At 33.8% G+C, this 14,156-nt stretch overlaps 1 non-coding gene across 1 annotated transcript; it reads right to left on the bottom strand.

Moving 5' to 3' along the window:
* Positions 1 to 4,270: 4,270 nt before the first annotated feature.
* On the bottom strand, positions 4,271 to 4,377 carry LOC139873752 (small nucleolar RNA R71). The gene has a single exon (XR_011767475.1). It is a non-coding gene; the product is annotated as a small nucleolar RNA R71 (small nucleolar RNA).
* Positions 4,378 to 14,156: the final 9,779 nt, after the last annotated feature.

Below are 14,156 nucleotides of genomic sequence, written 5' to 3'. Positions count from 1 at the left end.
ACTATTTCGATTTAATACGAGTCACGTTTGAGACGTCGTTACATTTTGTTCATTTTAGATTTTCGCGATTACACGAACTTGAATCTATAGAGTGATGTGGGAATGGAAGTATGAGTTAGCGTAATATAACGACACTCGATCAACGTGGTTATATTACGGTAAGACATACCAAAGTTCTAGTGACACGCGATGGTGGTTAGACTCGATCAACCTAAACACCACCATGTGCCATGTACATGACTTCATCTTTTCAGGTTTGGACATCCGAAAACTCCGAGAATATTGATAACAACCATACCGGGGACACCCCTTCGACTTTTGTCGAACTATACTTATGCTTCCGAATGAATTACCGATTCCATTCGACTTCAACCGTATGTCACATGGGTATACTAGCTCGTCCTCGTGCAGTCTTGTTGACTAACTACAATTTACTCGTTATGCTCACATCGGGGCGGAAACTTCTCTGGCATCACCCTCGTACTTCCGGTTCAGGAGGTCCTTATTCTAAATTCGCAATGGAGAGCGACTCTTCACGTCGTACAAATATTCGCCGCGAGGGTGGATAGTCCTAACAATCGTTTTCAAAACCCGATAAGAACTTGCCCCGACGAACGTTTTTGGAAACCGATAAATCTTCCGCGACGCGAATTTTCTTGAGAAACTTGTCCTAGCTAACGTTTTCAATTCCTAGCAAACTTGTTCACTATGCCTTAGGGAAATGTACCCCGTTTCGGATTGAGATCCTCGTTTCACTTCTAGATTTTGGAGTACCTTACAAAAAGCCTCGGGACCGCGTTTAGACATGAGTACCGCGTACCATCCACAACCCGACGGACCGAACAAACATGCGATTTAAACCTTGGAAACCATAATACAAGTTTGTATTACCAACTTCAAATTTACTTGAGAAAAGTATTTTCTTTTAACCGAATCCTCGTACTACAATGATTTTCATTCGAGTTTTAACGTCACTCCTTTTGAAACCACATGTGACCGGAAACGTCTTTCTCCTTTGTCGAACCAAGTAAACGATGATCAATTCACCGGGGCCGAGGTTATTCAAGAGCAACCGAGAAAATTTATTCATATTCAGGTAAAACCCTACGCGACTCGTAATCGCCAGGAGCTACGCCGATGTTAGACGTAAACATTTCAAATTCCACGTGGGAAACCGCGTCACGTTAAGAGTCGCACCTTGGAAAGGTGCAATCCGTTTCGGGAAAACGTAGGAAGCAAAATCCGCGATATTTTGATCCTTTAAATTCTTGGGGTGTTTTGGACCCGTCGCTAGCCGTTTAGACTTTTCCGACTCATTTTGGGTCTCCGTTTATCCTACATTCGATGTATCAACTCAAAGACGTGTTTTGCGAAATGAGAACTTGTTATCTCCTTTGATGAACTCACTATCGACGATAACCCTCACTTCCTAGGAGGACCGGTTGAAACCGTGAATCGTGAAACCAAACTTTAAAACAACACATGATCCCGACCGTCAAAGTTCGTTGAAATACCAAGGACGTACCTTCCCTCATCCGTAGAATTGTCAACGCAAGATCTCGGAGAAGATTCGACAACTACTACTTCCAACTAAATTTCGGGACGAAATTTCTTTTGAGGTGTGGATAATGTAACATCCCGCGTTTTTCCGTTAAATTTAATTTTAACACCGTCTTTTTTTTTAAAACATAATCTTTCGTATTTAAATTAATAGTTTCCGTGAGTAACGTTCATTATATTTCCGCTATTTAATTTTGACATCACCCGTTTACCCGAGCGTTATAAAAATATTCGTTTGGTTAAATCCCGCACCCGCTTTGAAACTCGAGGGACCGGAGTTGCCAAATGGGCAAACTAGTTGACTAGGTCAACTAGTCAACCCATTTCACCACCATTCAATCCCTCCATCTCTCTCTCTTTCTCTCTAGCAAGAACACACACAAACCCCAACTTCATAGAATCATCATCTAAATTCGGGATTGGAAGCAAACTTCAAAACAAATTACATATTTGGAATCCTCTCTTCATCCTCTACAATTTGATACCAACTTCATCTCGTTTGGGTAACATTTCTAAAACTCTAGATTTCTCTAAATTCGTGTTTTTGATTTGAAATGGTGTTAGTTAGTGTCTATGGCTCAAGTCTAACATGAATATATGTTTGGTTTGCTCGATTTGTGGTTTGGAGTAACTAGTTTGAGTTTTTGAAATGGGTTTGCTTAATCCTTGATTTTGGATGAGTTAATGTTGTTAGATTGTTAAAGTGCATGTTTTAATTGTGTTACTAGTATCATTAGCTACATTTTGATGTGTAGGTTGATTAAGAAAACTTCAAAAACCCGATTAAGGATTTTGTGATATTTGACTAGGGTTTGATAGACTTTGAAATGAACTTTTGATGCGTTGAATGCTTGTTAATTTTGTTAGTAAGTGTTTAGATGCAATGTATGCTTAATTACCTTCGAAACGGCATATCGTATGTGTAAATTGGATTCCCGAATCATAAAATACGTTTTACGAACTTGAAACTTTGAAAATAAACCTTTCTTGATCAATTGATGAGTTTTCGGTTATTGTAAATGATGTTTTTGCTTGATGAAAAGTGGTTAGTTGTATTCCTTGTCAAAATACCTTTCCAACGATATAAGATACTTGTTTTGGATGTTTACGGTTTAGGATTTATGGGTATTTGAAGTTGGATTCGTGCATAAGTTGAAAACTGCAGAAAATAGCTGAACAGCATGGTGCGCGCCGCGCATTTACCCGCGCGCCGCGCAGAATCAGAGATCCCAGATGTTTGCCTTCTTGGTTGAGTTCTGACCAGAAATTGCACTTGGGTGCGCGCCGCGCAACCCAGTGCGCGCCGCGCAAAAGCCCCAGGCCACTCTCTTTTGTTTTTAAATGTCACAAAAATGTTTCCGCTTAACTAAAACTCCGTTTAACATGAAACTTGACTATTAGGCTCTTATATGACTTCTCGTCTTGGGAAAATTGTCGGATACCCGACCCGACCCCGTTGACTTTGACTTTGACCAAGTTTGACTTTTAGTCAAACTTAACCAAACTTTTATACAATCATTCTAACATGCTTTTATACTTGTTTCTTGTATGAAACTTGACAACGTGATTCACATGCTATATTTAATCGAGTCGTAATGAGCCATAGGACTAATTGAACACATTTCACCCGACCTTGTGTCGTAACCGGTTAATTGATACAACTTACTTGTTTAGGTCAAGGCTAAGCAACTTTCATGCACACGTTTACTTGTTGAAGTACCTTTATACTCGTGCACTCGAGGTGAGATCATAGTCCCACCTTTTCAACAACTTTTTATACTTTTAAATTGTGGGCTGAGGAACATATACTTTGTTACATTTTGTACTACTTACTTTTATACTTTGAACACAAGTACAAGGAAAACAAACATTCTACAGCGAGTTTAGAACGAAAATCCTCAATTCGATTATCATTAGTTACACTTGCCGGGTGTAAGCGAGAACTTATGTTATATGGCCATATGGGTTGACAACCCTCATCTTTGACGGTTCGCTACCGTCTACGGATGAAATATATTTTCGAGAATCAGTGTTTGTTCTAGCACTAAGTGATGGGGTATACAATGGAAGGAATGTTAAGCTTTGATAATTGGGTGCTCGCGAACCAACTTTTGGAATGCAACTTTTGGATGATCAATTTATGGAAATACTAAATCTTGTGGTTCAAAATATAACGTTTACTAATACACCTATGATTTCACCAACGTTTTTCGTTGACAGTTTTCTATATGTTTCTCAGGTTCATACTTGGCTATTTGATACATGCTTCCGCGTACACTCATACTTGCTTGGGGTCAAGCATACATGCATACACTCTGATTATTTGCTTGGAGTCAAGATACATACATACATACGCTAGTGATAGCACCTTTGGATTCAAACTTTTGTTTACATACTTACGCTATTTATAGCAACTGTGTTTTTCAACTTATATTATGTCGCAAGTTATTTCATTGATACTTTATGACTTTTGTAAACTTAGACTTGTTGTCGAACGGTTTTGTAAACTAAACTTGCAAGTCTTGTACCTTTCAAATGAATGCGACATAATTTTGGTCAAACGAGTCTCATATAGGGACTACGACCACGCAACGGGACCTAAGTTAACGGCGCCGTCAATAACGGTTTTGGTCGGGTCGTTACAATCACCTCATGGGAGGAAATGGCAACAACTTTCTTAATCAAGTACTTTCCACCATCAAAACAAATTAGACTTAGGAATGATATCGTAAACTTTCAACAAGCATACGATGAATCACTCTACACTGCATGGGAAAGATTCAAACATTTGCTTCGAAGATGCCCGAACCACCGTCTTGAGAGCGCTGTTCAAATTTTGACCTTCTACAAAGGACTGAACCAGAACATCCAGTCTACTCTTGATGCTGTTTCACAAGGTAACTTCATGAAATTCACCGCAGACGAGGCCCGAAGATTGATCGAGGAGATGACTTTGCAACATCACGATTGGAACATGAAAGAGCACCTTTCATCAGCAACACCTCTTTCCACCTCCGATCCTATCAAAATCATAAAATTTCTCTCGAAACAAATTAAAAACCTCATCAAAGAAGTCGGAGAGCTAAAGAAACTCCCGCAACACGTGTCTCAAGTGCAATTATGCCAAAATTGTACTGACCCACATCCGGCCAAGGTATACGAGGCTGAATGTGAGGACTCTGTTGTCTACTCTGATAAGATCCTAGCTCATCAACACAACCCACCTACCAAACCCACTACCCTACCAGAGACAAGTCCAGACGATGTCCTACTGCGAATCATTCACATGATCACAACAAGAAAAGGCGCAGATGACTTAGTCATGACTAATCACTTGAGTAGTCTTGAAAATCAAATAAGCCAGCTAAATCAACGTCTCCATTCTCTGGGTTATCCTAAAAATGACTCAAAGGTGGCACATAGCCAACCTTCAGTTTCTTCTAAGGAGAAGAAACTAACTAATACCCGTTCGGTAGTAGTCATTGAGTCATCACCTAAACCTACTGGGAAAGCACCCATTCTATTCCCAGACCGTCTCAAGCAAAGACATAACAAGATGAAATCTTTCATGCTTGATGGTAAATTTTTAGACACTGTGTCTAAAAATCCTCATAGTAAGAAATATTTTAGGAAACTCCTATCAATCAAGGATAAGGTACCCGAAGTACCCAATGTCGCGCTGAACGCGGATTGTTCAGCCATTCTCTTAAATACTCTTCCTGAAAAACTATGGGATACCAGACAATTTACCCTTCCATGTTCTATCTACCAATGTGGTACTATCTATTCTCATGCTGACCTTGGTGCCAGCTGAAATGTCCCGTTCATATTGATTATAAACGTTCCATATTAATTGATTTCGTTGCGAGGTTTTGACCTCTATATGAGACGTTTTTCAAAACTGCATTCATTTTTAAAAACAAACCATAACTTTTATTTTATCGACAAGGTTAAAAATCACCACTTAGATTATCCAGAAATGATAATCTAAAAATATCACACTTACACACTACCAATACATATTGGTTTACAATATTAATATGTTACAACAAAGTAAATCTCGAATGCAGTTTTAAACAATATTATACAAACATGCTGACACTAAATCTTGTCCATATATTAGCATGCAACAGTGGAAGCTCTTAATAATCAACTGAAAATAAACATACTTTAAACGTCAACAAAAATGTTGATGAGTTATAGGTTTAACCTATATATTTATCAAATCGTAATAATAGACCACAAGATTTCATATTTTAATATACATCCTATACATAGAGATAAAAATCATTCATATGGTGAACACCTGGTAACCGATCTTAACAAGATGCATATAGAATATCCCCTATCATTCCGGGACTCCCTTCGGACATGATGAATTCGAAGTACTAAAGCATCCGGTACTTTAGATGGGATTTGTTGAACCCAATAGATCTATCTTTAGGATTCGCATCAATTAGGGTTTCTGTTCCCTAATTCTTAGATTACCAGACTAAAAAGGGGCATATTCGGTTTAATAATTCAACCATAGAATGTAATTTCATGTACTTGTGTCTATTTTGTAAAACATTTATAAAACTGCATGTATTCTCATCCCAAAAATGTTAGATTTAAAAAGTGGGACTATAACTCACTTTCACAGATTTTTACTTCGTCGGGAAGTAAGACTTGGCCACTGGTCGATTCACGAACCTATAACAAATACTCCGTATGTACATATATATCAAAGTATGTTCAAAATATATTTACAACATTTTTAATACGTTTTAATGTTTTAAGTTTATTAAGTCAGCTATCCTCGTTAGTAACCTACAGCTAGTAGTCCATAGTTAGTTGTACATAAATAAATCGATATATATTATCTTGAATCAATCTACTACCCAGTGTATACACGTCTCAGACTAGATCACAACTCAAAGTATATATATTTTTGGAATTAACCTCAACCCTGTATAGCTAACTCCAACATTACTGCATATAGAGTGTCTATGGTTGTTCCAAATAATATATATAGATGGGTCGATATGATATGTCAAAACATTTGCATACATGTCTATGGTATTCTAAGATTACATAATATATTAGAATACATGTATAATACAATATAAGTTAGCTAGGATATGATTAATATAGATTTGTTACCAATTTTCACGTAGCTACAACAAGAAAATTTATCCAATCTTGTTTTACACATAACTTCTTCGTTTTAAATCCGTTTTGAGTGATTCAAGTTGCTATGATTTCATAATGAACTTAAGTTTATGAATCTAAACAAAAAAAGTATAAGTTTATAGTCAGAAATACAGGTTACAAGTCATTTCTATAAAGATAGTCATTTCAGTCGAAAGAACGACGTCTAGATGACCATTTTGGAAAACATACATCCACTTTGAGTTTAACCATGATTTTTGGATATAGTTTCATGTTCATAAGAAAAATCATTTTCCCAAAAGAATAGCTTTTAAATCAAAGTTTATCATAGTTTTTAATTATCAAATCCAAAACAGCCTGCGGTGTTACTACAACGGCGTATGTCCGGTTTTACGGTGTTTTTCGTGTTTCCGGGTTTTAAATCATTAAGTTAGCATATCATATAGATATAGAACATGTGTTTAGTTGATTTTAAAAGTCAAGTTAGAAGGATTAATTTTATTTGCGAACAAGTTTAGAATTAACTAAACTATGTTCTAGTGTTTACATGTTCAAATCTTCGAATAAGATAGTTTTATATATATGAATCGAATGATGTTATGAACATCATTACTACCTCAAGTTTAGTAGGTAAATCTACTGGAAGTGATAAGAAATAATCTAGCTTCAAAGGATCTTGGATGGTTTGAAAGTTCTTGAAGTAGGATCATGACACAAAAACAAGTTTAAGTAAGATTTTTACTCGAATTAAGATAGTTTATAGTTATAGAAATCGAATCAAAGTTTGAATATGAATATTACCTTGAATAAGAAAGATAACCTAGTGTAAATAACAAAGGTTTCTTGATCTTAGATGATTACATGGAATGGATTAGAAAGCTTGGAAGTAAACTAGTAAACTTGAAAGGATTTTTGAAGTGTTCTTGAAGTGTTCTTCCTATGATGATTATAGCTTGATTCTTGAAGTAATTTTTAATGAAGATGATGATTAGTTACTGGAAAAATTCGTTCATAAGTGTGTGTAGGTGTTGAGAGAGAATTAGAAAGAGAATTGGAAGTGAAATGGAGTGGGTGGTAAGTGGTGAAGGGTGAGTGAGGTTAAAAGGAGTTCTTGTTTTGTTTCCTTGCTCATAAGTCATGCTAGTTGCCAAATGATGGTTCCCACATGTGTTAGGTGACTCACATGGGCTGCTAAGAGCTAATCATTGGAGTGTATATACTAATAGTAAATACATTTAGAATTTGCGTATTGTACGAGTACAAATTCGAGTGCATACGAGTAGAATTGTTGATGAAAATGAATGAGGATGTAATTGTAAGCATTTTTTGTTAAGTAGAAGTACTTTGATATGTGTCTTGAAGTCTTTAAAAAGTGTATTAATACATATTAAAACACTACATGTATATACATTTTAACTGAGTTGTTAAGTCATCGTTTGTCGTTACATGTAAGTGTTGTTTTGAAACCTTTAAGTTAACGATCTCATTTAATGTTGTTGAAAGATTTAAATCAAATTTTAACACATTTTTAATAAAGCGATATTAACCCAAACAAAAAATTTCGACCCCAGCCAGGGGCTCTGCCCCTTGGACCCTGCCAGGGGTTGCCACCCCTTGGACCCCGCTATCGGGGGCGCTGCCCCCGAACCTCCGTCATAATTACGATAAGTTTAAACAAGTTTGCACTCCACATTTTCCCAAACTTGTTCGATATTTATCAAGGTTATTTTTGTTAACAAAATTAATCCCATTATACTTAAATCATATTGGTGACACAAATCACCAACAATGAATATATCTTAATATGATACATATGTATTTAGTAAGGAGTTATTATAACGATAATCGTTATATATATCGTTTCGAGTTTCTTAATTTAATAAAATCATTTTTATGTATATCACTCATTGTTAATATACTTAGTGAGATACTTACTTATCATAATCTCATGTTAACCATATATAGGTCTATATATATAACATCGTGTAGTTTTTACGAATTTATAACGTTCGTGAATCGCCGGTCAATTTGGGTGGTCAAATGTCTAAATGAAACCTATTTCAATTAATCAAGTCTTAACAAGTTTGATTGCTTATCATGTTGGAAACATTTAATCATGTAAATATAGTTTTCATTTAATATATAATCATGGAAAAGTTCGGGTCACTACAACAGCATCAATATCATGCCCTACTCACTGTTCCAGAGACTCGAAATTGGAAACCTTAACCCTACCAAAATGAGCATCCAACTAGCTGACCAATCCACTAGATATCCTAAGGGAATAGCTAAGAACGTCATGGTTAAGGTCGACAAATTCCTTTTTTCGACTGACTTTGTGGTCATGGATTTTAAAGAAGATGTGAAAACTCCTATCGTCTTAGGAAGGCCTTTCATGAATACAGCCAAATCAATCGTTGATGTTTATTCACAGACTATCACCTTGAGAGTCCGTGGAGAAGAGGTCACTTTCACGATCGACGAGTGATGTGTAAAATCGCGTCTAATATTTATAAAGGGAAATACCGGTTAAAAGGATTACTACACACTTGTGAAGACCCGTCCTAATCCATCCGGACGAAGTCCATATCGATTATAAATGATTCACAACAGTTGATTACATCGCGAGGTACTTGACCTCTATATGATACATTTTACAAACATTGCATTCGTTTTGAAAAGACAATCATTCATTACATCTAAAGTTGACGACATGCATACCATTTCATGACATATCTTACTATAATTGATTTAATAATAATCTTGATGAACGTAACGACTCGAATGCAACGTCTATTGAAATATGTCATGAATGACTCCAAGTAATATCTCTAAAATGAGCAAATGTACAGCGGAAGATTTCTTTCATACCTGAGAATAAACATGCTTTCAAATGTCAACCAAAAAGGTTGGTGAGTTCATTAGTTTAACATAAATAATCATTTCATAATTTTAATAGACCACAAGATTTCATATTTCCATTTCTCATAAACATACGTCCCATGCATAGAGACAAAAATATCATTCATATGGATTGAACACCTGGTAACCGACATTCACAATATGCATATAAGAATATCCCCATCATTCCGGGATCCTCCTTCGGACATGATATAAATTTCGAAGTACTAAAGCATCCGGTACTTTGGATGGGGCTTGTTGGGCCCGATAGATCTATCTTTAGAGTTCGAGTCAATTAGGGTGTCTGTTCCCTAATTCTTAGATTACCAGACTTAATAAAAAGGGGCATTTTCGATTTCGATCATTCAACCATATAATGTAATTTTGATTTCTTGTGTCTATTTCGTAAAACAGTTATAAAAGTTGCGCATGTATTCTCAGCCCAAAAATGTAAAGAGTAAAAGGGAGCAAATGAAACTCACATATTGTATTTTGTAGTAAAAATACATATGACGATATTGAACAATGCAGGGTTGGCCTCGGATTCACGAACCTATATTATTCATATATTTATTAAAGCATATACTTGTAATCGAACAAATTTATATATTACTAGTGATATAGTTGTTATATTTAATAACTTATAGGTTTTATTAATTAATTAAGTACATTTATTTTATATATACTTTAATAAATAATTATTATTTATTATAAACATATTAATATATTTATGTTATATGTATTAAATATAGTTTTTATATAACTTAATAGTTATTTGATAAAATAATATTAATGATAATAATTATAAGGTTAAAATAATACTAATAATGGTATTAATAATAAAAATGATAAAATAACCATAATAATAATAATATTAATAATTCATTTAAATTGTAACTTAAATGTAATTTTTATCATTTTCATATTAATATCCTTATTTATAATCTTTATATTTATATTCATAATAATAATAGTAATAATCTATTTTAACAAATATAATGATAATAATGACAATAATAATAAGTAAAAATTCTACCTTAAATGAAAAAGGCTTAAAGGAATGCCCCTGCCCGGGCTCGAACCGGCGACTTCCCGCTAACCCACAAATACTCCTAACCGTCTACTCCAATTCCTCTTTTCTGTTTTTAATACCTGATTTAATATATGTAACCCGTATATTCTGTTTTTCTCTTATCTTCTCTTTCATTCTTTTCAAATCACCCAGATTCAATCATAACTATAAGCATCCGATCTTCAATCCCAGAAACAATTTTATCATCGTCATCATTTATATCGTTCGTGCCTTCATCTATATCATCATCTATCATTACTTCATCATGCATCGTTTATATCATCATTATCATTATTATTAATTTAATCATAATCCCAAACTTAATCCTAATCATAATCATAAAATCAATATCTTTTACATATACCGTTTCCTTCATTATCATTCTTAGATTCATCTCATCATAATCGTAATTTCCATTATTCTAATCATAGTCTGAATCATCATCATCATCATCTATTATCTATCGGCCCTATTGTTTTAATTAACAAATATTAACCTTCATTTCTTGTAGTATAATCCAAGAGAAGTGGGATCACCATATAATAAACACAGCCCATAATTTACAGACATCCACATTTGGTTTTTGTATTTTCTCAAACTAACACAGATTGAACGAAGTACGTGGGGCTCAAAAGAAAAGCATAAACACTTTTGGCAATTCGGTGGAAGGTACGTGGGGCTCAAAAGAAAAGCATAAACACTTTTGGCAATTCGGTGGAAGGTACGTGGGGCTCAAAAGAAAAGCATAACAAACATGCTACTTTCTTTTATACAACCCATCATCTTATTCTCCATGTATCATCAAGTTGGAAGTTTCTTTTTTGAGTAAATTAATTACCCTTACAGCACTAAGAAAACTCTTGGCCCATGCTTGTGAAGTTATAACTCAAACCGAAATAGTGGAAGTTTGATAAACAAAATTCAGCCGATGTTTGGCTTGGACAAATGGGATTAGCAATAGCATAAAATAAAAGAAAGAAAAAAAAAAACGCATGCATATACCCTCCAAATGGTCGGCCACGCATAAAAAGGAAAAAGGGCACTCATCACTTGCTTTTATTATTGCATTACTTTACCTTAATATTTATTAATCACTCTTCTTTGCTAAACTAGAGGAAAAGACAACGCATGCCTGGCAGTTACCTTCGAAAAATAAAATGGATAATTATTATGGTTCAGCAGAAAAACAGATAGGAAGAGTAGCAGGTTAGTTTTTGATGGTGGTGGCAAATTATGGTGGTGACGTGAAGTGGTGATGGAAGTGGTGGTGATTGTTTGTTGTTTGAACAAGAGAACGAGATAGGTAGATACTTGGATGATAGAAGGTGTTGGTGATGTGTGATGAAGATGGTTGTAGTGTTCAATTGTCAAGTAGCAACGAATTGGTGGTTGTAATGTTTGGAGGTGGTTAAGGGTTCTTGGTGGTTACTTGTCATAAAAACAGAAAGATGATGATAAGCATATTGATACACATATATATGTATGTATGAGTAATATATATATATATATATAATTAGGTAATTCAAGTGTGTTTGTGTAGATTGATTAAGAGAAGAAGGTGGAAAGATTTTAAGTGGTGTGATGTAGGGTGTTGTATGTCTTTTATATTTGGTAATTGATAATGTAACTTGAATGATATCCTTTATAAATGAAATTTGATCGATAGATCTATTAAATGGAGAATTGCCAGTATCATTTAAATAAAAAAAATATAAAGTTTGATAAAGACTTATAACAAAATCGTATCTTTCTTTGACTTAGATTACTAACCAAATTTGTTTTTTTTTTATCTGCTTGGATCGACAGATTTTTAATCATGAACAAGAAAGTTATAAAGCAGATAGAGACATTACACTGAATTCTTTGTTGGTATAGTTTTAATAATTATATTAATAGTTAATAAGTATAAATAATAATAATAATAATAATAATAATAATAATAATAATAATAATAATAATAATAATAGAAATAATAATAATAATAATAATCAAAATATTATTAATAATAAGAATGATATTAATGTTAATGATATTTGATAAATGATAATAATATTGTTAGTAATATTAATAATATAACACTTCTTATATATCTAATTTCATATTTATATGCTATATATTTAAAATAACAATAATAATAATACTAGTAATATTATAGGTGTAACATGTTACATGTATGAAATTTTACATCATTAATTTTAATATCAACATATAATATTTAATATTATATATCCATTGATTATATATATATATATATATATATATATATATACACACACACATATCTAATTACAATTAATTATTCGTGAATCGTCGGGAGTAGTCAAGGTCAGATGAATATTTGAAACAGTTCAAACTATTTTGAGACTCGACATTGTAGACTTTGCTTATCGTATCGAAATCATATAAATATTAAGTTTAAATTTGGTCGGAAATTACCGGGTCATCACAGTACCTACCCGTTAAAAAAATTTCGTCCCGAAATTTGAGTGAGGTCGTCATGGCTAACAATAAATATGTTTTCCTGACGAATATGAGCTGATAAATAGAGTTTTATCATTATTGAATAATACAGATAAAATAATTCGATTATTCGAAGAGCACGAATGAAGTTATCATAAAAGAGTGAAATGAATGAATGAAGTTTCGTTTTAACTTTTGACGTTGTCTTGGTTGAATTCCGGAATTCAAGGAATTAAAAGAAAATCTTGGAAATCTATAAGATTTGATTCTTCGGCGAATAAGGAAATTAAGATCTCTCCAATTAAATACGGTGATCTGTTTCGATTACTCTGTCTGATATTTTCATTATAAATTAAACTATTCCGTTCCATTATTCTCTCCATTCCTATACTTTCCTTCTTGTTTCATACATCCAAAAGATCCTGAAACTACTTAATCCAGTTCTGATTCTTGTCCTCATCCTTACTATCGCAACAATCATTCTCCTTTTCCAACTTCCACCAGAGGAATCTGCTTTCTTTTACTTCGCCCTTGGGATTATAATGTTTTTAATTCTCCCGTGTCTTTATGTTGCGATAAACATTGATATACACGGTTTGTAATTTATGTGTTGTTATCGGGCTTTATATTCTCCCTTATATTTCAAAGCTCTATGCTTTTGTTTTCTCTTTCCGACTTCAAGTCAAGCGAATAATGGTCCAGAATTTGTAAATATAGAGTTTTGAATAATTATAATGTTCTAAGCAGGAAGGAACGTGATTGCACGATTTGATTTTCAAATTTATCAATATCACTGAAGATAGAACCATCAAGAATACATATATTTTTTGTTTTTATTTTTTGTTCAGGAGTTAAGTAGAATGAGAGAATTATGTAACATGGCACATGATGACGTTAGAGTCTGTGAATCATCACGTTTCATTAGAACTCAGCATGACTTACCGTAATATAATCACGTTGATCAAGTGTCATTATATTATACTAACTCATGCATCAGTTCCCAACATTACTT

This window comes from Rutidosis leptorrhynchoides, chromosome 10 (genome assembly GCF_046630445.1).
Source record: "Rutidosis leptorrhynchoides isolate AG116_Rl617_1_P2 chromosome 10, CSIRO_AGI_Rlap_v1, whole genome shotgun sequence".
In the NCBI taxonomy this organism is placed as follows: Eukaryota; Viridiplantae; Streptophyta; class Magnoliopsida; order Asterales; family Asteraceae; genus Rutidosis; species Rutidosis leptorrhynchoides.
Note: the sequence above shows the minus strand (reverse complement) of the source record. Positions and strands in the feature narration are given on the sequence as shown.